The sequence below is a fragment of the Dermacentor silvarum genome, chromosome 5 (genome assembly GCF_013339745.2).
Source record: "Dermacentor silvarum isolate Dsil-2018 chromosome 5, BIME_Dsil_1.4, whole genome shotgun sequence".
Lineage (NCBI taxonomy): Eukaryota > Metazoa > Arthropoda > Arachnida > Ixodida > Ixodidae > Dermacentor > Dermacentor silvarum.
In genome coordinates, this window is record NC_051158.1 from 178,653,992 (window position 1) to 178,658,848 (window position 4,857).

General features: G+C 42.0%; 1 long non-coding RNA gene across 1 annotated transcript; it reads right to left on the reverse strand.

The window, feature by feature from the left end:
• Window positions 1-214: 214 nt before the first annotated feature.
• LOC125945475 (uncharacterized) lies at window positions 215-2,888 on the reverse strand. The gene is made up of 3 exons (XR_007466916.1): window positions 2,745-2,888; window positions 1,212-1,253; window positions 215-392 (listed from the first exon to the last, which is right to left on the reverse strand). It is a non-coding gene; the product is annotated as an uncharacterized LOC125945475 (long non-coding RNA).
• Window positions 2,889-4,857: the final 1,969 nt, after the last annotated feature.

Consider the following 4,857-nt stretch of genomic DNA (forward strand, 5'->3'; position numbering starts at 1 on the left):
GGCTGCTTTTAAAATTTAGCACTTTAGTATGGAGGCGTTAGCGACTTGAGATCAAATGAACATTCATTCCAAATAGTAGGCTATTGTAGCACGTAGTTGCAGACACAGGCTACTTGAAAGCCATTTGCTGTGCTAATAGCAAGCTGGTAATTCCAAGTACAAAATGTGAATGCAAAAATGCAATGGGAAAAAGGATGTACGGTACTTTCCTATAACAGCGTTGACCCTGATAAGGCCAAGAGCCTCTTTTTGCCTATTGGTGGTGTTGTTTCCGAGAAGTGAGTGGCCCATGAGGTTCTCTGTGAACACATGGTGAATCAAGGCCCTTGCAAACTTGCCTGGTCCACCATGGCAAGCTGTGCCAGGATCATCTGAATGAGCACTTCTCCAACCTATGTGAAACGGCACGTTTAGGTAAATATTAGTGAGGTAGTTTAAGGATTTTAAGCACATTTACACAACAGCCACACTCCGCACAAATCACAGAAATACTGCCTGCTCCAGACCTAAAATGTCAACTAATGTCACTAATAAAAACAACTAAAATTAATGTCATAGCTTGTTATGCTGTTAGGATGCCATGTGCTTCAGAAAAACAAGGATTCACCCAGTACAAAATAAAATAGTAAGTAAACCAAAGCATTGAAAACCTTAATGCAAGTAGCATTTTTAGGATACTTCACATAAAGGGTGTCTGTCTCTAACTATTTTCCAGCCAATTTGTGTCACTTTGTGGTCAATGGCTTAATGGGTAGGGCTGCAATGTTGAGGGAAGTGGGTTAATAACCATCTGATGGACCTGCTTGGATCTCTGGGTATGTGACTCAGAGTATGTGCCACTCTTCAATGAACCTCTTTCACGCCATCATGGGCAACTGCTGCTTGTGTTGGCAAGCAGCATTAGCAGCTCAAACAGGAAGTAACTGTCGACGTTAATGCGATTACCACAACACATCAGATTCGCTTGCTGTGTCCCAGACCTACTCAGCTGAATGTGTACATAAGACACAAAGACAGGGTGTGCCAACTGCCCACCTCATCAAATAAATGAATCAACTGGCAAATCAAAGGCTATGCAAAATTGCAAAGGAGACACTTAATGCTACCATTTTTACTAAATCTTAAGGAGAATACCTCCCGGCAATACATTCTCCTGGCAACAGTGCATTTGATCATGGTGACGCTAGACGATGAATGGCCAAATAATTCACCTTTCGCATTCCGGCTGTGGCGTCTCCAGGCTCATTTTGATTCTGAAAACAGATGTCAGTATTAAAATGTGACGCCACGATAACTCAAAAGCAACAATCAAAACATCTACATGGACGATTAGGCCGACATAAATGGATGGATATAAATGACTGATTGAAAACATTAAAGCATGGCTGCTCTTGCCACTGGCAGTGAGAGGTGGGCAAATAATTTATTTTTAATTTCTCTCCTAAATTTTAAAATTATTTTTGCTCATATACTGCATGAACTGTTGCGGCCACATCTTAAAGGTAGCTCGTTGATATAAAACCTGTGTTGCATTTGTTTTACTCCCCATCTAACTGCTGCTACTGCAGTTTGCTTACTCTCTAAGTATTCCACAGAACTGCTGCCACCAACAAACCATTGTTCCAAGCTTATGGCAAAGCGTCATTTAGATCACAAGGATACGCTCCCCTTTAACTCTCTCTCCTCTTTAGTGTGTGAATTCAAAGCAAAAATAACTTATTGACATAGCTGTCTGCTTCTATCTCATAAAAAGCCTTGCTAATTTTTGACATTTGTCGGTAACGCCTACATGCCACTGGGAGCACAGTGGGACGACACGGCAAATATGCCCAAGCATCTCGTTCCTTTACTGATTTTCGAACTCGGTTAAATCAATCAGTTACTTAAGGGCCAAAGGCTGAAACTTCACACGATGACATTATTTTGAATGTTTCATCCCACTAAAGCATAACATAGAATCCCACAGAATCTGCCTTTTCCGTGAATATAGAGCGCCTACGCGAAGTACTCGATGGCGTCGAAGGGAGATAATGGTTTAAAAAAAAGTTCACCGCGCGCGTACCGGCGGAAAACAAACCACACATAACCTGATGATTTCACAGCATTCACTGGCATCAGCCCTTTTTTATCTCACCTATCACATAGAATCACATATACGCCATTGCAATTCTTTATTATTATCGCGCCACAGCGCGTGTCTACCGCACGGTGTGTCAGCGGACTCTGGGCACTCGATCCTGAAGCGAACAGCGTAGCAGAATACATTAGAACGGCAAAACGCCCCGCGCATATTTTCGCCGATCCCGACACGCCATGTAGTAGATACACGTCAATGGACGGCGTTGCGCGAACGAAATATATTTGATTACAGTACAGTTCGGATTATTTCACGTCGCATTGTTTCCACTAAAACGGCAAAGCACGAGCGCTCATTCATAAGGCTAATTTCAATCGGTGCTGGAACACCGTACCAAAAATCGTGGCGCGCACAACATGCCCTGTTTTAGCTGGCTCCACATAGCTGCTTTACGTCGCCGCAAGCGCGCTGTGAAGTTAAATCAGGACAAAACTTCATGCTCAATATCACAAATCTAGTGCTGCACAACCAATTCTCGCAACGGAAGGATAGTACTAGTAATGAAAACGACCACAGAGGCGCGTGGAAGAGACGCACGGGCTCTGTACGCACTTTTGCTGATAGCGCCGCAATGAACGAGCAAGTGGAATACGAAACACTCACTCACCTTCGATGTGGCTGAGTCGGAGGCGATCATGGTGATCTTCGAGGCAACGTGTAGCCCATAACGAGCGAGCAACAAGTTGGAATATACCAAAGATGTCACAGCGAGGCAAAGGGCACAGAAAACGCAGCAAACTCATCACACAACCCGCACACATACGCCGCACGCACAAAGTTCCGGAATGCGCCAAAGAGTCAAGAGCGCAAGCGCGCATTCACACAAAAACGCGCATACAAATCCACGCTTTCATAGATGTGAATTGCCATATTAATAACAAATCTTGTAATATAATCGTATTTCTTAACAATTTCTGTGGTTTGCAAGAGTGTGAAAGTTTTCTGCTTAGCTTCCTTGAGGAACTATTTTTTTATCGCGGTAACGCAGTGCGCCGGCCGGTCACGTACGGAGCGCGCGGGAAATAGTGCAAAATTCAAACGTCGCAAATGTCGCGCCCTGTGTGCACGCACAGCCTTAATCGTTTTTATTAAAAAGAAATATTTATTTTAATACGTGAAGCAACCGGCGCGAAATGAACTACGGACCAGTAACGTACACAATTGTCGCTGTTCGTGCCTGTTAGTTTGACATCATGACGAACGGTAGACAGCATGCCGTCCCATTGATTAAACATTTGTACCTGTGCTTCTGCGCTACGATTTGCCACCGGTAAAGTATAACAGCGTAGATTGTGCGTAGTGGCCAAGCAGTTTCCCAGCACACTGGCCAGCACCCGCCTCTACGTGTTACAGAATAGACCTAGGCTTTCATGTAAAATATGGACACCACGTCGCAGAGATCACCCAAACTTGTTTCGTTCTATTGTGCGCTAAGGGCTAACAACTAAACGAAACGCACTCTTTAAAAAGCATATTAATTTATTATGCTTACATACTACTTTTCCCACCATCTTGCCCATATTTAACATGGAGGCAATGCCGTTTTCTGACACAGACAGGGCACTGGCCACTTACAATAGAAGCCGATGGGAATCCAGGAGGTGCCCAATCATCGGTCATTGGTCACTGCTTGTTGAGACGTTTGTCTTGTGCTCCAATTTTGTGTATATATATATATATATATATATACATACAGGGTGGTCATTTTTAAGTCTTACGAAATTTTTAGAAATCGCCTGTGGCAGGTAGCATAATTCTTATCATTGAGCTGGGTTAATCGATGATGCGGACGTCAGTAGCACGAGCAATCGAAACATAGATTCAACTAATTAACAAGAAATCACTAATTAGCTTCTTATTTTATTACTTTACGACACATATTGCGATTTACGAATTTGAGCCGGTGAGCTTGTCAGGCGTATCCACTTGGAATGAATTTCCAGAATGACACCAGTTTGGAAATATGCACCATCAAACTCGCCGTAAAAATGCACTGTTGTTACACTTACTTTGTTACCAAAATGCTGTTTTATACATTGAAGCACAACAGTAACTAAAACGCCCATGTATTTCGTCCCACACGTTGGGCAATAATATCTCGAAACTGGTGTTATCCTGGAAATTCATTTTAGGTGGATGCGTCTTGCAAACTCACCGGCTACAATTCATATATTGCAATATGTGTCGTAAAATAATTAACTAGGAAGTTCATTTGTCAATTTTTGTTAATTATTAGAATATTAGTTTCAATTTCTTGTGTTACTAATGTCCGTTTCTTCGAATAACCAAGCTAAGCGATAAGAATTATGCTACCTGCTACAAACGAATTTTAAAAATTTTCGTAAAGCCTATAATTTTTGAACACCCAGTATATACAGGGTGTCCCAACTTTCTTGCACCGACACTTAAATATATGCAAATGCCACGTAGCTGGACAGAACCAAGGTAATGTTGTTTGCCGTCGCTTACAGATACTCAATTTTTCGCATTAGATAAATAATTAGATAATCATTATAATTAATAATTATTAATCAATTAATAATAAATAATTACCTTCTCAGATATTATATTTAGATGAAAAGTGTCAAGCAGAAAATTATAGAGCAACAGGAAAAACTCCCGATACAGCTTTCTGTTGCCCAATACGTGGTACATAAAAGTGTTTTGCCGAGCGTGAAAGAAGCCCGCGGATACACGCATAGTGCCTCGAGCGGCTAGTT